The sequence below is a fragment of the Rattus norvegicus genome, chromosome 17, assembly GCF_021556685.1.
Source record: "Rattus norvegicus strain SHRSP/BbbUtx chromosome 17, alternate assembly SHRSP_T2T, whole genome shotgun sequence".
NCBI lineage: Eukaryota > Metazoa > Chordata > Mammalia > Rodentia > Muridae > Rattus > Rattus norvegicus.
Window position 1 is genome coordinate 50,394,011 of NC_141550.1, and position 24,272 is coordinate 50,418,282.

Sequence of the window (24,272 nt, forward strand, 5' to 3'; positions counted from 1 at the left end):
AAAAGTATAGCTATAAAGTGTACAGATAGGTGAATTGTTGTGTATGTTCATATGCTAATGAAGATATTTTTGGACCTCTTTCCTCTTGATGGTAGAAGAAATCACCCCAGAAACATTGCTCCTTCAACACCAGGATTTTCTCCAGCATAAGGCCAACTCTGCTTCCTTCTAGTCATCTTTAGGAGGCAAATTGCTGGCAAATTCATGTTTCCTTTAAAGTACGATACACTGAGCATCTTTCACAGTTCCGGCAGCAGGCATGTGAACTCTCTTTATTCTACTTCCTGTGCTTGTCTTCTGGACCCTCCCACTCCTAGCCATGCTTCTGTTTCCTTGTTTTTATCAGTTTGAATAATAGTCAGATACAGCTTCTAAATTGTCTTCCTCTTTATTTTCGAACCATCATAAACATTTTACATTTTATGCATTTTTATAACATGTTGTAACATTGCTCTCTTTTAACATCTCTAATTTTATCATAAACTACTGACATAATTTTGGCTCTAACTTCCTATTCTACAAGAGGCATATATTCTGAATTTTATGAATCATTCAAAACTATCTGATCCTGCCCACTATTTGGTTTTGTCACAGAGATTTCTTTTCCAAGTCCTTCCTTCATCATTCAAAGAGTTCACATGATTCAACACCAGCTGCCTGTTGTCCCTGTTGGCATACTTCTCAGTGGCTTCTTAGCAACTTCTTATCAAAGCAGGAAGTTGCTTGCCAGTCGTCAGTGTCAGCAGCCAGAGGGACTATAGAAAGCTCCCCCAGGCTCAGCGCCTCTTGTTTATGGTTATTAATAGTGCTCTATTGAGTAGACAGCTCCATCCATCTTGAATGACTCCAGGGTAGGGAAGCTGTTTAGTTCTTGTATACAAACCTGCTCTCCCCAATGACAATGAACTTCTAAGTAGTGTAGGAATCTGCAAATGAGAGGTGTTTGTCCGTAGTGAGAATTCCGTTTATCTGTTAAGGATGCTGAGAAATACAATAACCATGCAGTGAGTCTTTCTTAAAGTCAAATTCATTGAATGGCATCTTCTGAAATATATTTTTTATAATTCATTGTATTTGTATCACAGCACTGAAGAAACATAATAAATACTAATTATGCCATCATAGTTATATGTGAGATGGTGGCTATGGCAAGAACCACAGATAGATAACTGTGTTGACAATGTCAGTCAGTTAGAAAAGAAGACTTTGACCTTGATACCCTTGGTGCCCAATCTAAGAATTCCGTGGAGATAAAAAGAGTTGTGGCTGCTGTTGCTCTTGGCAACATTATCCGAGCTGACATGTGCTTCAGAAAATCTGCCAATGTTAAAAGAAAGAAAGATTTTTATTTGAGATTGAATACCATTGTAAATATTCAAAGACTGAACATATGCTGAACTGCTTTGGAATAATTGACTTGTGATATATTTCACTTTTAGAAGTAAAGTCTGCTTCTTGCCAATATTAAAGGATTAAGAGTATTATGCCTGTCAACGTGTGGTTGGTTCCAGTTGGTGTGGAATGCTTGAATGCTCTTTAAAAGGCCTAAAAGAGTAAGAATGTACTAGATGTGAACTATGCTGTGGGGTTGGGAGGTTCACAGAAGCGTGTGTCCAGAGCAGTATCCAGTTTGGCAAGGAGCAGTTCCTGGAAATACAATGTTTACACATTTGTTTCAGATTAATTAAGTTCAACAAAAATCACAAAACAGCTTTAGTGCATGAGGCAAATGGATTGCTCTATTGTGATGCTTGAAGAAATACAAACTTTTCATGTCCTTAAACATAAAACATAACCCCAAAAGATCAATGTGGATACTTCTTTTAAAGTAAAGACAATGTTCTAAAATATGAAACCACAAAATTATGAAGGTTGTACTAACACCTCCATTGTTTTCTAATTGGAGCACTATTTTACACACACACACACACACACACACTCTCTCTCACACACACACACACACACACACACACACACACACACACACACACACACTTGAATTTCAACCTCTGTATAAAAATGCTGGAGCGATGCATGACATGCAGTTACTCCCTTCATTCAGTGTTGGATCACTGCCTGGCTTCCCCTATAAGCTTCGCATTATGAAAGTTTCCAAAACACTGAGTGTATTCTGTGTTTAGTGTCTCACCACCCATCAGATTTTTGGCCCAGTTCCATTGGTTTTTAGACAGTCGGCTCTGCTATAGAATTTGTCAATGTTTTTGATGACATCAGTTTACAAATCTTGTGGTTCATGATGAATCTTCATCTTAACCTCAAAGAAAGCAATGATAAAATGAATGGTCTCTTTCACTGAAATACTTGCTTTAGCTATTAGAAGGTCTTGTTCTTAGGTCTTTTTTTCTTGTATCACCTGAGTTATTTAATTTCAAGCTCTACTGTATCTTTAAAGTTTAGAGTGCCACAGGACTCAACTCTCAGTGATCTTCCTGCTTCTTTGTACACACTTCCCGAAGAGATATCACACAATCCCCTGGCTATAAATGTTAACTGTAAATTGTTTCCTCCAAGAAATAGCTCTTGCCTTGTCCTTTATCCTAAATTTTAGCCACAAACACAGAACAGTTAACTTGAAAACACCACTTATGATCATAGGAAACTTCAATCTAAAGAAACTAGATCAGAATATTTGATTTCTTTCCTCCTGGGCCCTGCCTCATCTCAGATATTAGCACCACATTTTATTGGTTTGCTAAGACCAAATACCATAAACTATTCTTAAATGTTCTTTGTATCCATCAAGGTCCAGTCAGGAAATGGAGACCCCCATGTACTTCACCAGAGGAAATTTAATATAATGAGTCATTTGGAATAGCAGACTAGAGTAATAAATATATTTATTACATAAATATAGCTCCTGAGAAGTAAAATACTAAAGAATACAGTAAATAGGAGCTATGGCTGCTGTTTGCGAGGGTATGCTAGAGAACTTAAAAGGAAACAAACCTATCTAAGGCCTGCCACTCCCAGCTCCTCCGACATGGGTTGAAATTAAGACTTGATTGAAAGAGTGAAACAGAGGTTTCTATAGTACCCAATGAATAAGGGTGAAATGTTGATGGAACTATCTAGAAAACCATAAGGAAAGGTGTCATGACAATATGTTTCAAGAGATAAAGTAGGTCTGAGTACATGCTGGAATGAGTGGGTCAGGCAGAAGTACTAAATACCTGATTTTGCAAAATGAGGTGATAAAAGAGTTTAGATGGGTGAGCTGTAAGTACCAGCATATTCATATCTGAATATCTTTATGAATTATTCTTCAGCTAACATTGTTAAATTTATTCAGCTAAAACTATAATGTTTAGGCTCCTCTGGGAAGCTGTTTCCACTAATAAAATTTTCTCTGTTTCTTATGGGAGATCATTCTTTCACTGAAGGTAAACCATTTTCCTGGAGAATTCCTATAATTTTTCAAGATATTGTAATCACTCATTTTGACTTTTTGAGTTAGTCCAATAGAGCATTAATCTGAAAAGTCTCCTGGGTCTTACTAAACTATGCTCTTGCTTTAATAATTTTAACAGAAACGTTGAGGGCATTTTAATTAGACAGTCCTTCTCTCTCAGTGAATTTGATTAAAATTTAAAATTAATAACATCTCCAGGTACATAAAATCTAAGTGGAAGAAAGCAGACAGGTCCACATATCCCTAGTTATATCTGCATGCCAGTAAATGTGATAAATCTCAAAGCGTTACAAGATTTGTCGATAGCATTAGCTACCCAAGATACCAAAAATACTCATCTTCGTCTCTTTTAACCGAGAACCATTGCCTAATATGAGTTTTTATATTTATGGCAAGGAACAGGACAAAAATCAAGATAATTCAGAGTGATGAAGATATTGATAATAATTAATGTCAGTTCTGACAATAGTTGATAACTCAAAGTTGTTCTTGAACACACTGGAAAGGTGATCTTGGCCTTGATGACTTATTTGGGGAAGCCCTATAATGCTTGTCTAAGTTTGAATGAGAATCGAAGTGTGATATAGGCATTGAAGTAAAGGCGGCAATTTGCATACCAAATGTAGAAATATTATATAAAGTTTATGCATATATAGATCTTGTACTTTTTACTGTTCATCAATTCTGGGTGTTGCTAGTAAAAGCCAGAGTCGTCAAGTGACTATCTAAGGACATGGCCAGTTGATCAGTCTGAAAGCTCCCTCTCTGCCTGATTGGGGGAGAAAATCACTTGTTACTAATGCAGAGAAAGTCACACATGCGCAAAGACTGGCTGATGTTCAGATTCAAAACACTACAGATCCTCCAAAGATTCTGCTTCTCTTTCAAGGAGGAGCTAAACCCCTTTTCTCATTTCACCAGCAGCGTTCTGCTCTCTGCATCCTTGGATATTCATAGGGGATGGCTGAAGACCAAGCTTTCAGACGGCACGCAGCAGAATTCAGGGTTAGGCTCGACATGCCTGTAACAGGTTTCAGAAAATAGTGTCTCCTCGCATACTGAAATTTTATTTTGCAAAACTGTCTTAAATTAAAACCATTGGTGAAAAAGGACATTGGTGATTATGTGACATAATTACTTTTCCTGTTTAAGTAGTTTCTCCCTGCTTCCTTCCTCCTCCCACACCCAGCCTCTCCTGTCCTGTCACTCTGAGAATCTGCCTACCTTGTATCTATATTGCACTCCAAGGAGCAGCTCCTAAGGTAACGCATTTGCAGTGCCCATTTTCTTAGGCTCTGCCTCACCCCGAACCGCCAAAGTCTACTTTTGAGCCAAACTGAGCCATGACATCCCAAAGGACCTTATGGGACTATTGTTTAGTCATGAGGCATATAGATATTTCTTAATATGAAAACAAAAAGCAAAAAAAAAAAGCCACTAGCAGTAGAGTGAAGGAAGGCTTGGAGAATGAACTAGTGCAATAGCACTTTGTCATCTTAGGAAGCCATGTCATGCTTGGGGCTCCTGTCAGTTTCATGTTTCTTCTTTTGAAAAAAAACCTTCTTAACACAGGAAACAAGATTATATACTGCCTGTTTTTTTTTAAATAAGGGTTCAAAGATTCTGTGCCTTGTGCAAAGCACACAATACCTATCTGAGCCCAAATGTCAGCTGTCCCTTTTCCTCAAGAGTACAATTCAAGCAGCATGTCAAACTGTCCATTGCATAACACGGTGCTGTAATGGTCTGGAAGGAATTTAAAACTATATACAAGGCAATGTTCTGAGAGTATCTGAGGCAGGACATTGCCCCAGGGAAATTATTCCCTGTCTCCCTGTGATGGTGTCAGTTTTCTTGAGTGTCCTTTCATACCACAGCACTTGGACAATGTGATCCACCCTGCTTATCACCAAGGTCTATAAGCTTTTCTGTGCCTTTTCATTTACTAATAAGAGGACAAATGAAGTGATTTTTAAAGAAGTTTCATTTCCTTTGAAAGGAGACTGGCCTGTACACTTAATTAAAAACAGTTTTTAACACTCTGAGCAAGGTGTCCGCTTTGGACTGGCAGAATCCCCTAGGGTTTGGGCTTTCTGTGAAAAGGAGGTTTATTTTTAAAGAGACTTGTGGCATTTTGAGTTAAATGTGATTAGTGAAATTGTTCTTCATTCTAACTGAAGCCTGAAAAAGAGTCCAGAGTTCTGTAGTCTCCATTGTAATCAAGACCCAGTAATTATTTTTCTACTTAGACAGAAGGAAATGTGAGATTTCTCTCACAGCTCAGGACATGCTGGATTGAGGGTGGAATCGTTAAATGGATAAGGGCATTTCTTTGAGTACATTGAACTATCAATGTAAAAAGTAGGTCACCATCATAGGGCCCGTTTTGATTGGACAGTCCACACTAACCCCTACGGGTTATATTTTTGAATTTGATTATATAAATAAGCAAAAAAGCTTCCATTCAAAAATCCCATGTGTAAGCCTATGTATTTTATAGCTACAAAGATTCTCTGAGCACATCCCTATCATGAGTGAACAATTTTGAGCGAAAGTTTGTGTTATGTTAGCAACAATGCTCTATGTTGATTACATCCATCTCGAGAGTCCTCCTTCTCTGGATGTTTTGTCAATTCTCTTAAGATCCTCATGGCTACAAAGCTTGTGGCAGGAAGTCCCTGAGACTAGTAATTATTTAATAAGCTGTGTTTTTGGAAGCTGAAGAGATGGCTCTGTACTTAAGAGCTATCATTGCTCTTAAAGAAGATCTAGGTTTGGTTCCTAGCACCCACAAAGCTACACACCACCCTCTGTGCCTTTAGTTACAGTAGATCCACTGCCTTTTTCTGGCTGTCATGGGCACCAGCATGAACATGGTGCACATACTCCAGGAAACCACTTATATGCAGAAAACAAAAATAAATTGTGCATTCTTAGATAACTGTGTTTAATAGCACTTGCCTTGAGAGAACACTTCAAATGTGGAGGGTGATGAAGTAAATGAATTATTATATTTTATTGATTGTTTAAAATAGATACATGTGCCAATGGCTACTGCATGTACTCTCTTACTGCATAAGGTGTATGCCATGGAGCAGTAAGTATTTTGTACATCTTTTGGGTATGAGTGACAGATGCAGGATCTCAGGACCCAGAACTGCTGGGTCAGAATTTCCATATTAATAAGATCCCAGTTGAATCATAAACACAATAAATGCTTCGAAATGTTGGTTTGGAGATAGATTATAGTGACACACATGTTTATATTCTAGACATGTCTGAGTATTAGTATACCCTTAAAAAGGCATTGAGACTTCCCCCCTAGTCTCCTTTGCCACATTAATCAGATACATTGTGAACCGTATCTCAACTGAACTCCCTCTAGATAGTAAGATCTCAAGATCATTGGCATCTCAGGAAAGTGTTGGGTTTAATCTTTTGATCGGAGCTACATCTGATGTGTTAGCTAAACTGTCCATTCCTCTCCTATGCTCTTCTCTGAGAAAATATTGTATTCCTTTCATAAAGGAGTAGAATCAAAGCGGAACGGGTCCAAACACAGTCTATGACAACTTTAAGAGGTGAGTTGCATTTTTTTCAGACTGGAGCCCTAAGGCACAGAGACAATTCTCACATAACATTTAAGGATCTGAAATCGAAAAAAAAAATAATACAAGTCTCTGCTGAACACAGTGCTTCCTCATTATTCACTAAAAACATTCATATTCTGGGGTGCTTCCCAAATGTTAAGAGACAGTAGCCAAGACAGAAAAGATCTTTTGGAATATGGAATAATAGCGACCATCTGCTATAGTGGCTTTGGGATTCTTACCCTGGGCAGCATTGAATCAGTAAAGAAAGAAGGATGGGTTTTCAAGCCTCTGAGCCAAGTCCTCTGTGCAGCCTGTACTCCAGGTGCCACTCTGTCTCAGCTCCTTCCTGTAAAATGAGGAACTGAAGAATATTAGGCTGGGTAGGTAGGAATGTGAGGAGGATCAAAGAAGTTAAGGGAGCAGACATCATAATCAAATTATATTGTGTGATGAAAAATTCACAAAATAGTAATAAAAGAAAAAATGAAGAACCTTGATATGATAGAACCTCTTTTAGACCAAGGCCAACTATCACTTTCAGATCTAGCCCCAGAAAAGTTGTAAAGATTAAGCGAGGAACTCTTAACTCACCAACAAGTTATTATCCCATATCCACTCTCAGAAGGTCACATATAGTTGCACATTCATTTAAATTATTGAGTTAATGTAGGAACTGTATGCTAGCCCCTCATCTGAGCACTGAGAAGCAACCGTAAGCAGATGCTGAAGCCCTGGAAAATGTATCTTTAGGAGAGTGGTAGATAAGCCAACCATTCCTAATTCTCAAAACTGACACTGACTTGTACTTTCGAATGCCAGAGGCTGAGTCCCCAGAGAGATGGAGGTTTTAGGAGAAGAGAAGCTGGGCCATAAACCACTGTGAATAGATCATAAAGTTGCAGGTGGAGCTCATGCATGAAGAAATTGAATGGGGGAGTGTGACAGAGGCAAGCGACCTCCAGATATGCAGTCTGGGATCTGAGAAAGTTATCTTAATGAAACCAGAATGACAAAGGACAGCCTAACACCACTCCGAGCAGAGAGGCAGGTGCCAAAGGCTCAATCCATAAAGACGTGAATGTACTCCAGGGGCAGAGAAGTCGGTCTGACAGGGCATGCTGTGAATTGAGGTTTTATCTCTCCTTCAGCAGAGTTGTGTTTCAGGGTCAGTCTTAAAAACTCCCTCTTATCCTACTTGAATGTTTTTTCTTAGCCTGAGATGATGGCTCAATGGGCAAAGCACTTGCCACACAAATGTGAGGAACTGAATCACCAGAACATTTGTCTACTGAGATTGCGTGGAGACATGAGGATGCAGTGAGGTCTTCTGGCCAGCTGGCCTGGCATGCACAGTGCCTAACAACAGTAACAAAGGCCCTGTCTCAAACAAAGTGAAAATTGAGGACCAACGCTAGAGGTTGCCCTTTGACTTCCATGTTATATGTGCATCTATGCTCACACATGAATATGTATATATATATATATATGTATATACATACATATATATACTAATGTGTATATGTTTTATATATACACATATATATCACACATACACAAATATGTACAAAAAATGTAAAAATGCATTTGTTTTCTTTTTTATTAGATTTTTTTGTATTTACATTTCAAATGTTTTTCCCTTTCCTGGTTTCGGTCCATAAACCTCCTAGTCCATCCCCCTCTCCCTGCTTCTATGAGGGTGTTCACCCACCTACCCTTTCCAGCCTCCCTGCCCTGACATTGCCCTATACTGGAACATCAAGTTTTGGCAAGGCCAAAGGCTTCTCCTCCCATTGATGCCCTATAAGGCCATTGTCTGCTACATATGCAGCTGGAGCCATGGGTCTGTCCATGTATACTCTTTGGATGGTGGTTTAGTTCCTGGTTAGTATTGTTGTTCTTATGGGGTTTCAAACTCCTTCAGCTCCTTTAATCATTTTTAACTCCTCCAATGAGGACCCTGTTCTCAGTTCAGTTGTTGGCTGTAAGCATTCGCTTCTGTATTTGTCATGCTCTGTCAGAGCCTCTCAGGAGACAGCTATATCAGGCTCCTTTCAGCATGTGCTTCTTGGCATCAGCAATGTTGTCTGGGTTTGGTGGCTGTATATGCACTTACTGATAAAAGCTCGGATTACCCAAGATACAATCCACAGACCACATGAAACTCACAAAAAAAGGATGACCAAAGTGTGGATGCTTCAGTCCTTCTTAGAATGGGGAAAATATTCACAGGAGGAAACAGAGAAGCAAAGTTTGGAGCAGAGACTGAAGGAAAGGCCAATCGGAGACTTCCCCACCTGGGGATCCATCCCATATAAAGTCACCAAACCCAGATAGTATTTGTTTTCTTTTAAGTTGTAAAGAACACACTGCCAGAAAGAGATAACCAACTAGCTTGCAGTATTTATGAGATTTGTTCCTGATAGAATTATATAATGTTTGCTCCACTATGTTCATAGCAGCCTTATTTATAATACCAGAAGCTGGAAAGAACCCAAATGTCCCTCAACAGAGGAATGGATACGGAAAACGTGGTACATTTACACAACGGAGTACTACTCAGCCATGAAAAACAATTACCTCATGCAATTCACAGGCAAATGGGTGGCATTAGAAAATATCATCCTGAGTGAGGTAGCACAGTCACAAAAGAACACACATGGTATGCAATCACTGATAAGTGGATGTTAGGAAAAAAGCACAGACTCATCATACAGTTTACAGACCCAGACACTATTGTTGGAGTACTTGCTGATAGGAGCCTAATATGGATGTCTCCTGAAAGGCTCTGCCAGAACCTTACATATACAGATGTAATGCTTGCAACCAACCATCGGACTGAGAACAGGATTCCAATGGAGGCATTAGGGGAAGGATTGAAGGAGCAGAAGGAGTTTGCAAACCATAGGAAGATCAACCAACTAGACCCCTCCCCCCCAGAGCTCCCAGGGGCTAAAGCAGCAACCAAAAAGTACACATGGAGGGACCCATGGCTCCAGCTGCATATGTAACCGAGGATGGACTTATCTGGCAACAAGTTCGATGACCTAGCAGAGGGGGATGCTAGGGTGGTGGAGTAGGAGTGGGCGGGTGGGTAGGAGGGTAGGGGAGCACCCTCATGGAGGCAGGGGGAGAGGGTGGGATGGGATGTTTTTAGAGGGAAAACCAGGAAAAGGCATAACATTTTAAATGTAAATAAGCAAAATAACCAATAAAAATTAAAAAAAGAATTCTATGATGTCAAAATGTATGGTTTTCTTGTCTCTTGACTGTTATACAAAATAGGGTAGTATTAACATATCACCATCTCATTTCCACCTATCCAATATGTCAGGCAATTTAATGCTACCTAAAGAGTTATGTTTTTCAAGAATAATGCCAACACAATGTATGCACATTTAGTACAGAAAATTTTTCTCAAAGAGTTTCCACTTGGTCCTGAAATCTGCTCGTGATATGCCCTGGAGAAAAGAAAGCAGATTGGGCATGTGCACATATTTTAAAATGAATATCTATAACTCAGCTACCAAATACTTCTGTGTGCCAGCTGTGGTTTTATTACTTGAAGCTCTATATGCCAGAGAATAAGCTTTTCAAAATAGACTTCGGTTGACTCGGAAGGATTCTAAAAAGTTCTGATCCTGGCATGTTCCCTGGGAGAAGGGTTAGAGGGGCACTAACTTCCTCTAGCTTTCATCTTCAGAGAGGAAAGGAGTAATTTGTATTTACTTTTCTCATTCCAAATCTCAAATTTTTATACTAGAAAATTTGTTTGTGGCTATGAGAGCGGGAGGTGAAACGCATATGCACATAGCCTTAGAGAGAAGTAAGTGAACAGAAACTAAGAGCAGAGATGCCATTATGGAGAGCACTTGAAGTCCCCTCACAACATCCAGAACTCAGGGTGACCTGGTTTCTGGGCAGTCAAGATCAGATGGCATTTCCCAGGATTCCACAACATAAGCGTATAAATGTGTTTGAAGAGTGAGTAGCTTCTGATTTTTCTTACCAGTTGCCCAAGGACATTTCCCAACAGCACTTTAGCGACTGTAAGGATGGTGAACAATTTCCATTCCATTCCTTCAGGGGCCGAGACAGCCCCTCAAGAGCCATCTCCAAAGACACCTGGCATAGAAGGATACACAGTAGCTCCTTAGAAACATTGGTTTCCTGTATGTACCTGATGAAGATGTATTGACTTCTGAAAAATGACAGGCTAACAATTAATGCTCATGTGAAACTTCAGTTTATGACATGAGAATAGACTATATACACCACTTTTGAGGGCTGGAAAGAGAGGTCAGTGGTTAAGAAGATGTACTTCCTAGCACCCATGACAGATGGCTTATAATTGCCTGAAAATCAAGCTTCGGGGGACTCAACGTTCTGTTCTGACCTCCACACGTTCATGCACCCACATGAGCATGTACACACAGATACATGTGAATAAAAGTAAGTCTTTAAAACAGCATCTTTGATTCTCTGAGATTTTTTTCAAAGTGTTTCTATATGAATGCTTAATTCCATTCCCAGACTAAAGTTTCAGAGAGTGTCTCAAACTTTCCACACTCCTCAAGAAAGCAAACAGTGAAGAACCCTTAGAAACTCATCCAACCACCATGGAATTCATGTGGAGGTCTCTCAAAAATCTAAAAATAGAACAGCTATATGATCCACACATACCATTCAGAGCACACACTGTAAGGGGTCTGAGCCATTATGCTACAGAAACACGTGTACAACCTTGTTTCTAGCTGCAGTGTTCACAACAAGCAGGAGACTGAAGCAGCCTGCATACCTACCAACAGATGAACGGTAAAGAAAATGCAGCATGTACTCAGTAGTGTCTTGGTAATAATCATGTCAGCCTCAGCAAACGAATGGGATTCAGAATCATCACGTTGAGAGAAATGAACTGGATTCAGAAAGGCAAATATTCTGTCTTCTCTGATACACAGCCTATGTGCATGCACGCACACACACACACACACACACACACACACACACACACACACACACACACACACGTGTAGTAACAGTAGAGACTGTTTTTTTTTTTATTAACTTGAGTATTTCTTATATACATTTCAAGTGTTATTCCCTTTCCCGGTATCCGGGCAAACTTCCCCCTCACCCCTCCCCCCTCCCCTTCCTTATGGGTGTTCCCCTCCCAACCCTCCCCCCATTGCCGCCCTCCCCCCACCAGTCTAGTTCACTGGGGGTTCAGTCTTAGCAGGACCCAGGGCTTCCCCGTCCACTGGTGATCTTACTAGGATATTCATTGCTACCTATGAGGTCAGAGTCCAGGGTCAGTCCATGTATAGTCTTTAGGTAGTGGCTTAGTCCCTGGAAGCTCTGGTTGCTTGGCATTGTTGTACATATGGGGTCTCGAGCCCCTTCAAGCTCTTCCAGTTCTTTCTCTGATTCCTTCAACGGGGGTCCTATTCTCAGTTCAGTGGTTTGCTGCTGGCATTCGCCTCTGTATTTGCTGTATTCTGGCTGTGTCTCTCAGGAGCGATCTACATCCGGCTCCTGTCGGTCTGCACTTCTTTGCTTCATCCATCTTGTCTAATTGGGTGGCTGTATATGTATGGGCCACATGTGGGGCAGACTCTGAATGGGTGTTCCTTCAGTCTCTGTTTTAATCTTTGCCTCTCTCTTCCCTGCCAAGGGTATTCTTGTTCCCCTTTTAAAGAAGGAATGAAGCATTCATGTTTTGATCATACGTCTTGAGTTTCATTTGTTCTAGGCATCTAGGGTAATTCAAGCATTTGGGCTAATAGCCACTTATCAATGAGTGCATACCATGTATGTCTTTCTGTGATTGGGTTAACTCACTCAGGATGATGTTTTCCAGTTCCAACCATTTGCCTACGAATTTCATAAAGTCGTTGTTTTTGATAGCTGAGTAATATTCCATTGTGTAGATGTACCACATTTTCTGTATCCATTCCTCTGTTGAAGGGCATCTGGGTTCTTTCCAGCTTCTGGCTATTATAAATAAGGCTGTGATGAACATAGTGGAGCACGTGTCTCTTTTATATGTTGGGGCATCTTGTGGGTATAGAGAGGTATAGCTGGATCCTCAGGCAGTTCAATGTCCGATTTTCTGAGGATCCTCCAGACTGATTTCCAGAATGGTTGTACCAGTTTGCAATCCCACCAACAATGGAGGAGTGTTCCTCTTCCTCCACATCCTTGCCAGCATCTGTTGTCCCCTGAGTTTTTGATCTTAGCCATTCTCACTGGTGTGAGGTGAAATCTCAGGGTTGTTTTGATTTGCATTTCCCTTATGACTAAAGATGTTGAACATTTCTTTAGGTGTTTCTCAGCCATTCGGCATTCCTCAGCTGTGAATTCTTTGTTTAGCTCTGAACCCCATTTTTTAATAGGGTTATTTGTTTCCCTGCGGTCTAACTTCTTGAGTTCTTTGTATATTTTGGATATAAGGCCTCTATCTGTTGTAGGATTGGTAAAGAACTTTTCACAATCTGTTGGTTGCCGTTTTGTCCTAACCACAGTGTCCTTTGCCTTACAGAAGCTTTGCAGTTTTATGAGATCCCATTTGTCGATTCTTGATCTTAGAGCATAAGCCATTGGTGTTTTGTTCAGGAAATTTTTTCCAGTGCCCATGTGTTCCAGATGCTTCCCTAGTTTTTCTTCTATTAGTTTGAGTGTGTCTGGTTTGATGTGGAGGTCCTTGATCCACTTGGACTTAAGCTTTGTACAGGGTGATAAGCATGGATCGATCTGCATTCTTCTACATGTTGACCTCCAGTTGAACCAGCACCATTTGCTGAAAATGCTATCTTTTTTCCATTGGATGGTTTTGGCTCCTTTGTCAAAAATCAAGTGACCATAGGTGTGTGGGTTCATTTCTGGGTCTTCAATTCTATTCCATTGGTCTATCTGTCCTTCTCTGTACCAATACCATGCAGTTTTTATCACTATTGCTCTGTAATACTGCTTGAGTTCAGGGATAGTGATTCCCCCTGAAGTCCTTTTATTGTTGAGGATAGCTTTAGCTATCCTGGGTTTTTTTATTATTCCAGATGAATTTGCAAATTGTTCTGTCTAACTCTTTGAAGAATTGGATTGGTATTTTGATGGGGATTGCATTGAATCTGTAGATTGCTTTTGGTAAAATGGCCATTTTTACTATATTAATCCTGCCAATCCATGAGCATGGGAGATCTTTCCATCTTCTGAGGTCTTCTTCAATTTCCTTCTTCAGTGTCTTGAAGTTCTTATTGTACAGATCTTTTACTTGCTTTGTTAAAGTCACACCGAGGTACTTTATATTATTTGGGTCTATTATGAAGGGTGTCGTTTCCCTAATTTCTTTCTCGGCTTGTTTCTCTTTTGTATAGAGGAAGGCAACTGATTTATTTGAGTTAATTTTATACCCAGCCACTTTGCTGAAGTTGTTTATCAGCTTTAGTAGTTCTCTGGTGGAACTTTTGGGATCACTTAAATATACTATCATATCATCTGCAAATAGTGATATTTTGACTTCTTCTTTTCCGATCTGTATCCCCTTGACCTCCTTTTGTTGTCTGATTGCTCTGGCTAGAACTTCAAGAACTATATTGAATAAGTAGGGAGAGAGTGGGCAGCCTTGTCTAGTCCCTGATTTTAGTGGGATTGCTTCAAGTTTCTCTCCTTCTAGTTTAATGTTAGCAACTGGTTTGCTGTATATGGCTTTTACTATGTTCAGGTATGGGCCTTGAATTCCTATTCTTTCCAGGACTTTTATAATGAAGGGGTGTTGAATTTTGTCAAATGCTTTCTCAGCGTCTAATGAAATGATCATGTGGTTTTGTTCTTTCAGTTTGTTTATATAATGGATCACGTTGATGGTTTTCCGTATATTAAACCATCTCTGCGTGCCTGGGATGAAGCCTACTTGATCATGGTGGATGATTGTTTTGATGTGCTCTTGGATTCGGTTTGCCAGAATTTTGTTGAGTATTTTTGCGTCGATATTCATAAGGGAAATTGGTCTGAAGTTCTCTTTCTTTGTTGTGTCTTTGTGTGGTTTAGGTATACGAGTAATTGTGGCTTCGTTGAAGGTATTCAGTAGTGATCCATCTGTTTCAATTTTGTGGAAAAGTTTGGATAATATTGGTATGAGGTCTTCTATGAAGGTTTGATAGAATTCTGCACTAAACCTGTCTGGACCTGGGCTCTTTTTGGTTGGGAGACCTTTAATGACTGCTTCTATTTCCTTAGGAGTTATGGGGTTGTTTAACTGGTTTATCTGTTCCTGATTTAACACAGGACGTGCCCGGTCCTAGAGGAGTTCTGCCTCTGTGTGTCCCGATTTCACCAGGCAGCTTTCTTGCAGCAGACAAGTTGGTCTTACCTGTGGTCCCGAGGCTCAAGTTCGCTCGCGGGGTGCTGCCCACGGGCTCTCTGCAGCGGCAGCAACCAGGAAGACCTGTGCCGCCGTTTCCGGGAGCTTCAGTGCACCAGGGTTCCAGATGGCCTTTGGTGTTTTCCTCTGGCGTCCGAGATGTATGTACAGAGAGCAGTCTCTTCTGGTTTCCCAGGCTTGTCTGCCTCTCTGAAGGTTTAGCTCTCCCTCCCACGGGATTTGGTTGCAGAGAACTGTTTTTCCGGTCTGTTTCCTTCAGGTTCCGGCGGTGTCTCAGGCAGGGGTCCTGCCGCTCCTGGGCCCTCCCCAACGGGAGCCCAGAGGCCTTATACAGTTTCCTCTTGGGCCAGGGATGTGGGCAGGGGTGGGCAGTGTTGGTGGTCTCTTCTGCTCTGCAGCCTCAGGAGTGCCCACCTGACCAGGCTGTGGGGTCTCCCAGTAGAGACTGTTTGAGGGGAGGAGGGAGAGACATTGAAAGGGGAGAAAGAACACAAGAAATTGAATCTGGAAAGAAATCCAAGAAAAATATATATTGTACATGTATTTAAATGTCAAAAAGCATCCCTTTTGGTCGTGAATGTAGATTAATTTAATTTAAAAAAAAGTAGAAAACAAGTTAACTGTTCCTCTAACAGCAAACCTCCCACCATGTGCTTCCTGGTGGGGTAGGGATGACATCGTTTCTGGCCCTAGTTGATCGCAGTGAAAATGTCCTCAGCTCTGAGTTTGGTTAAATAAAAAAAAAGTATTATCCTGAAGTAAACCACTTTTTAGGCTGTCTTGTTAGGAATAGTGTTTCTCATTAAAGAATTTTCATGTCTCCATGGAGCAAAGGCTACATCTGACTGTGGGTGGAGGCGGTGTGGGGACTGCCGAGTTCCTCCTGCCGTGATAGAACATGCACACGTTTTAGCAGACATCCATGGCTTCCGTGTGCACAACAGCTATACGGCGCAGTTTTCATTACACTGTTTTGTTTTATTTATTTCATTTTATTCTCTGCTGTTGGTTGCAGGTAACCTATTTCCCAGTTTTCCTTCCTCATAGGAGCAAGCTCTAAACATAGCACCGTTTCTATGGGAACATACTTTAGCATACAGATCCCAGGAACACACTTTATTGAAAAAAATAAAGATTGTCAGATTAATACATCCAAAACTGAGCTGTGACCCAGATTTTGTATTTTATGAATTAATTTGACTTAAGAATTGACATGCTTACAATTGGTTGAAACTTGTTTCTGTGTGTAGTGATTTTTCTTTTTCTAGCTGAGTTGAGCTGGTGAAATTGTTACTATCTTAGTAAGAGCCAAAGTTTTATCTTTTGTTTAAGTTTTATTCGAATAATTAAGCAGATGGGTCTGTTACAAGTAGACTGGGTTAGCTTATGTCTTCGAAGTGAGAAGCACTGTTGAACAATTGAGTAGCAGATAGCACAGGTACAGGTGATGTTTACATTTTTGAAAGGAACTTGAAAATAATCTCCACTAATGCTCAAATGTAGGCAGTAATGAGCTTGAGAGACAACAACATTTCCATTGTTTTTAGTTTCTGTAGCTGAATCTTGGTATGATTCACGGCAGGTGCCTGCCATCATTGAAGGTGTATTGGTCTCTTTTATCTTCCTGTGCGACTCCGTTTACACTTCTTTTCCAGTATGTTTCAATGTTTTAGGACAGCTAAGGTTAGGACAGGAGGCGAGACAGCTCATGAAAGAATATGGGACCTTTGGGAGAAGCAAACCTGTAGAAGCTACATCAGCAGAAGGGTGAAACTCCAAAAGAACCGCACTTCCAGACAGCAGCCTGATTGGGCGAAGGGAGCCCATGAACAATGGGATGTGCGGAGACCCCGACGGAGAGAAAGCTGTCCAGGAAGTATTTCCCCATACCATTCTTATTCTGAGTCAGAATTTGGGGTGGTCCCTAAAAGCAGGATGAGAAACCGCGCTGGAAAATTCCTCTGCAGTTTTCATTTTAACTTTACGAATAAGTCATTGGGAGTGAAAACACATCTCTGGTTTGAATCTGCCCCACTGTCGAGACAATGTCCGTTTGAGCTCAAAGGCTTAGTTTATCAGGACTCTGCATCTTGGCTGTTGGACTTCTGGAGACTTCAGTGCAAGTCTTGCCCTTGTCCCTCCACTCATCGGCCCACTCATGGCTGTGTTGTCTGTTGGGCTAGGATAGTCTTGGCTCCAGCAACTGCGTTTACTGGCTGCTTTGATGTAGAACAACAGATGACCACGGTGCCTTGAATTTTCCACCAAGATAGATTACAACTGGAAAGAAGCAGGCAAGTATTTGGATGGCTATGTTTGGGTTTTTGGAGGGCTGAGTCTCTAGACATTTTGGTGCTTGGTTTTAATGACCCAAGAAATACCCAGAATTCATTATAGGCTTTTGAAGGATAAGGTTAGAAAATGGGGTCGGAGTCACTAGGTAAAGTTGTGAGAGAAAATGTAGAAAGTTCCTGAGAAATACCAAAAGGCAGGCTAGGTCTGTCTGAGATGTCAGACAATCTGTTAGGTTCTTTTATTTATCAGTTTACTAGTTTTTTAAGTAAGCACGCCAAGTTCTGTTTTGTTACAACATTTTCATATATGTGCATCATTATATTGTTCTTAGCTATCCTGTCTGTCGCTGTTCTACTCCATCTCCTCAGCTCACCTCAGTCTGGCTATCTCCTGTGCCTCAAATCGTCCACCTTTTAAAATGTAATACTATTTTGTTCTCATTTCTTTTAAGATCTCTTTCTCTATTGCCATGCTCTCTTTCCTAATCTCCTGACTTAGCATACATACACATCTACATGCCAACACACAGGTGTTTGTATGAATACATAGATTATTTTATATCTAGGTTCTACTTGCTGTTCATGTTTTTCTGAGTCTTTTCCTGCCAATGTCATGATTTCAATTTTCTATATTGATGCAGTCCAAGTTAACCCCTGAAGGGAGTCATCAGTCGGTTTTTTATAGCTACAGGGAAGTTCAGTCTCCTGTCCCATTATTAAAGCAGCTGCTTAGAGTAGAGCGACTTGTGTTTCTCCAAAGGTTCTCCTCTGTCTCAGGACACACCCAGTTAAGCTGTGGAACTGCATCATAATGAAGGCCTAATTATTTTCAAATTAAATTCAAAATTCATATAATTTTCAAAAGTAGTTTAAATTAGTTTCAGTCTTAAATCATATACTTAGATTCAAAAAAGACCAAAATTTAAACTCTAAATTGTGTTAAATTTGTTAATGTAAGCATATGAAATATAATTTCACATAAAGCAGGCAAAAGTCACATAGTTCGAATGTATGCACTTCATTAAAATGCCTGTTTGACCATAAACATTATTGAAGTTATAATGTTTTTAAATTAACATAAAATCTTATTGAGGGCAATAACTATGCTATAGTCAACTGAATTTCTATTAAAAAAAAACAACAGTTATTCTTTTCACAAAAAATGTTGTATTTGCAGAAAAACTTCAGAATCTTCAGACTTGCCATGCAAATGACTTCTCACTGAGACACAAATAATTCTACTGTGCCTCTTGACAGGTGAGCAAGGGGCACATGGGGACAAGCCTCAGACCCACTCAAGAAGCTGGAGCTGTCAGGGCCTCAGTCTTGGGATGTTAGGACAGGGGTCTTGAGAAATTGTTAGTGTTTAAAATAGGTATTTATTAAATATATATTTGTGTAGCAACCATTTTAAATATCTTAGTTATCTACCATGACACTTAGAATAAAGGTCAGGAGCTGCTTGTGTTTTAATATTAAAAATCATGATTTTTTTAAATCATGAAGTAGTCTGAAGTAAATGAGCTCACAGAATGTCTAAATCACCATTCACTGCAGCCAGCACAGCCTTCCTCCTTCCATTCTGGAAGTTCTTGAAACTGCCCCTCTTGAAACATGTCCCTCCTCAGCCTCTAAGTACACAACTGCACTGCCTGTATTTGCTGGATGGCTGCAAGCAACCTCAGTCTTACTGCTCATGGAACAATAGGCCACAAACTCACACTAGAAAAACAAGTAACAATCAAACAAACCATCCTCCAACACCATTTTACCAAAACTAAACACACCAGTGTGTGAAAGTATTCAAGTTTAAGCAGAAAGAAGTCCCAGAATAAGCATGTGCTAGAAAGGTTCTTGCTCAAAAACTTCACCCAGAAAAAAAAAATCCAAGGTCACCTGACAAACATTCCTGTGATAGTGAAATGATTTGTTTGGGTTTTCTCTGCATTGTTATAAATCCATTTGCCTGAAACTTGAGGGGTCATATTTATAAATCTGATCTGAATATGCACTGGGTTCTACTGACCCCAGTTTCACTTAAATTTGGTTAATTTCTGTATCATGAATATGTTGCCTTGAAATGCTATTTATCGGCTGGGAGAGGGTCAGTGTGAGCAGAAGGATGTGAGTCTGGGTCCTCAGGACCCAAGTAAGAGCTAGGTATGGAGGCGTTTGTCCACTTAGAGGTGGACACAGGTCTGGACACAGATTCCAGGGTGCAGATGGCCAAATAGGCCATCTGTGTTGAAAAGTTCCAGAAGCCATGAGAAACTGTTTCAAAAATTAAAGTGCAGGGCCACTGAGGAAGATAACCTGTTGCTAACTGACCATGGATAGGCACATGAATGAATGTTCATGCACACAGTATGAACATATATGTACAGTGCACACTATTTATTTCAACGATTGAAGAAGTTTGGTGCTGTTTTGAATATGATTGGATCTAGATATTTCTCTGTCATGATACTCCACTTGTCCTGGTATACATACGTGAGCATATCTGTTTATAGAATATATAAGAGCACAGTTCTGGGTTTTACATTCAAGCCCACCCAACTTCATTATTTAACTTCATTCACTCTTGTCTCCAGTATGTTTGAATTACTGGGCAGAATTTACAACAGAATTTCTTTTATATGATTTCAAAGTTTTTAAAGAATACTCAAGGATTGAAAAGTTCAATATTGGGACATGATTGCATCATTTCAGTATGTCAATCATAATTTTGTAAAACTTTTGATTTGACAGTTTGTGATCCAATTTCTTCACGATATACCATGGATGTGGTGAATGTAGCCATCGTGTCAAATGGTTCAAGTGTGGTGACGCCTACAGCACGGCAAGGCTGTGATGCCTACTGCAGGGCAATTCTGACAACAGCCTATAGTGTGGTCTTATTTGGAGGCACCGTTGGAACAGTTATGATGTCACACATGATATTCAAGAGGAATAGCCAATCAGCGATTGCCACAATCATCATTAATATCATTGTGCTACACTCCCTTCTCCTGATTAGTCTGCCATTCCGCCTCAGCTACTATCTCTCAGCAGTCTGGAAGCTTGGGTCCTTTACCTGCCGAATGGTTAGTGGGGTCATTTATGCTCATATGTACCTTACCTTTGTTTTCTATGTGGCCATTGTTACCCTTCGGTTGCTCATCTATTTTAAGAAACTCCAGATGCAACAGCTACAAAAGTTCCATGCTGTGGCTCTAAGCATTATAATTTGGATGGTAGGAAGCTTCATCTTTCTACCGATATTTTTTTTACAGTATGGCACAGATCCAAGTTACACAGAGCAACAACGGTGCTTTGAGTTTCATAGATCTCTCAACTGCAGGAACATCATCATCATAAACTACTCTATAATTGTCATTATGATGACAACAGTTCTGGTCCTCTTTCTGATACAGCTGGCTGTCATTCTTCGTTTGATAAAAGCCTATTGGCCTTGTATGTGGGCCCATCAAGAGTACAGAGCCCAGATCAAAAGCTTTTTCTTCCTGTTGGTCATAGTTGTCTGCTTTATACCCCACCATGTGTTCAGGGTATATTTTATTCAAAATTATCCAGAGCAAGAAAATTCTAAGTTGATACTATACAATGAAATTTGTGTTGCTTTAACAGCCTTCTGCTGCCTGGATATGTTATGTTTTGTAGGTGGTGTCATCCATTAGACCTTCTCAAGCTCTTTCTGTGATTGGTATATAGGACACAGTGATGAAAATCATTTTAGTTGAATAGATGGAGTGCTGTTATCATCTTTAAAAACTTCAAGCTCTCTGATCCTGAATATCAGATTTTTGGATTTCTCTTAGCCACAGTTGTTTTGTTACAAAAACATAATTAACCTTAATTATCTACTTTTTCTTTGAGAATGCTTACAAGCCCTAAATGTATCCCAGAATATATTGGATTTCTTAGCTGTATATCAACCAAACACATCCTTTTATCCTTTTCCTGTTTCATTCAGTATTCACTTCAGCCAAGCACATGTATTAGTTCTCCCCAACTCCTGAGGCTTTCACTCTACCACGTTTTTCTCTGAATGTGTTTCCCCCCAGTCCTGTCCATCAAAATTTAGACAACATAGAGTTATAAATGGGGATATAAAATAACCTCAGGGGTTGGGGATTTAGCTCAGTGGTAGAGCGCTTGCCTAGGAAGTGCAAGGCCCTGGGTTCGGTCCCCAGCTCCAAAAAAAAAAAAAAAAAAAAAAAAAAAAAAAAAAAAAAAGAACTAAAATAACCTCAATCTATTTAAATTAAGATTTCTTGCTGGTATCAGCACGGAGAGGAGAGTATTACCTTGAACAGTGTGGTCAAGAAAGTTAGGAGAAACTCTTCCAAGAGACTGGACATCAGTGAGGTTCATCCTGATCAAGGCACAGTAGGGATTTGGAAGCTGGAGGCTACCTCCTGATCTACCTTCAGTACGAAGCAGTAAAAGACATTGAGGAAGACAACACAAACAAACAAACGAAACAAACCCCACCACCACCAACAATAGCAACAAAAATTGGACCTGGGCTGATGATGCCAACAGACTCATTGGCCACAAACCTTTGAAGCCATATAGCTCTTTTTTATAATTTTTCTAGACACTCAAGAACCATCATATAATTAAAAGGAGCATCTGTGTCTGACATACTCAATAAAATTAACCAAGATAACTAACTTAGATTCTGTTTCTATCACATAGAAATTGACATGTACTTATTTTTTGCTTATAATAATGCTTCCTTGAAGAATGTATTTAATTAATACCACACTCAAATAGTTCTCTGGTGGCTAATAGGTGAGCATAGTCAATACAAATGAATTTTGGAGTCATGTGGAGATTAGTTGTGTTTATTAATCATTGAACTTTGGGTTAAATATTTGCAATCCTCTCCATGGGTCCTGTGATAGAGTTCCAAACATGTAGGACTGAGTGCTTTCCTAATTTGGTGGCACCTTATGAAGTACAATTTTAAGACAGAGCTGTCATAGCTTGATAATGAAGCATGCCCTCACAAGGCTCATGTATCACAAGTTTGGTCCTCACGTTGATGTTTTAGAAACTTTGGGAAGCAAGAACTTCCCAAGACGAAGTAGGTCAACAGTTCTTCCTCTCTGATTTTCTGCTTCTTGTTTCCATAGATGAAAAAGACCCCTGGCCACATCTCTTCTACACTCATATTTTACTCAAGTGTATAGTATCAAGCTGTGGTTAAAAAAAAAAACAAATCCTCCTTTAACTTGTTCTGTTAGTAATTTGGTTATAGTATTATAAAGTAATTAATAAAAAAATGACTCATTTCTTGAAGCTTTGGGGCTGGTTTATGAGTAGAATTTGGAAGAATTATGAAATGTAGGCTAGAGAGGTTCTAAAATGCAGTGTTTAATGGATGTTCTAGTGAGAGCTCAGAAGACCAAATATTGATAGAGATATTGATAGAGATTTTATGAACAGCTTTATGAAGTTTAGGACGAAACTAGGAACTCCCTAGGAATTGTACCTAATGCCATACATGCTAGTTATGACAAAGTCTACATTTTGTCTATATCTGAAAATTATGTGTCAGACCATTTAATTATGATGGACAAATAAATTTGGTGAATGAAATGTCAAGACAGTATAGCATTCACACAATGGCATATTTTTGTCCAGATGCTTTTATCCAGTTTATAGTGAATATTTTGCAAGCCTTCTGAAAAGAAAAGCTATGGGGCAGTGAAACTTCTACCAAGAGTCCAAAGAGGTTCTGCGAGTCCAATCAATTTGTAACAATTTGTGAACTACCTACAAGAAGCAAACTTCCGATGCTTCAAGGTTAAGACCAAGCTCCTATGAATACCTTGAGATATTGGATAGCCCAGGAAATTTAAATGTGTGTCTAGAAAAACTAGACAAAGAGTAAGACAAGAGTGGTGGTATGTGGTCAGATGTGATAGTACATTCTAGAAGGATATGTTGAAGAGTCCAGAGGCAAGAGGATCACAAGTGCAAGGCCAGATTGGTCTGGCCATAACTTTAAAAAAGCTGAAAAAGACTTGGCATCTACAAACACACACACACACACACACACACACACACACACACACACACACACCGTAAAACTAGAAAATAGCTGAGAAAAACTGTAGCAGTCTAAGTGGGTTTCTCTAATAAGACTACAGCAGAGGACTGTTCAGACCTTTGGAGATTAGATTGTGCTACCATGTGTTCTGAGTGCTTAAGGTGGATTATAGAATTTCCTGGTTGTTCTGCTGGGGTTTAGTTGTACTTGGGGCCTATCCTTGCTGTCTCCTCATTTCTTTATTTTGGAGTGAATTATTTACTCCATGCCAATGTACCTTAAAGCATGTAACTTAAAATTTGACAGAAACTTACAGCTAGAAGTTTACTTTAAGTCTCAGAATATATGTTAGATGTTTAATTTGGCAATTTTAAAGATTACATTAGTTGATTAATTAGTGTGTGTGTGTGTGTGTGTGTGTGTGTGTGTGTGTGTGTGTGTGTACACGTATAGCACATGTAGAAGTCACTGCTCTCCTTACTCTCTCTGGGTACCGGGGATCAAACTCAGGTTGTCAAGC

The 24,272-nt window shown here is 39.8% G+C and overlaps 1 pseudogene across 2 annotated transcripts; it reads left to right on the forward strand.

Moving 5' to 3' along the window:
• Window positions 1-16,767: 16,767 nt before the first annotated feature.
• Window positions 16,768-22,990, forward strand: Gpr141-ps1 (G protein-coupled receptor 141; annotated as a pseudogene). 2 transcript variants are annotated; one of them, XR_015641689.1, is made up of 3 exons: window positions 16,768-17,691; window positions 18,869-18,948; window positions 20,440-21,888. The product of XR_015641689.1 is annotated as a G protein-coupled receptor 141, transcript variant X2 (transcript). The 2 variants fall into 2 exon arrangements; XR_015641688.1 differs by lacking the exon at window positions 16,768-17,691 and having other exon boundaries at window positions 18,865-18,948; window positions 20,440-22,990.
• The last annotated feature ends 1,282 nt before the right edge of the window (window positions 22,991-24,272 follow it).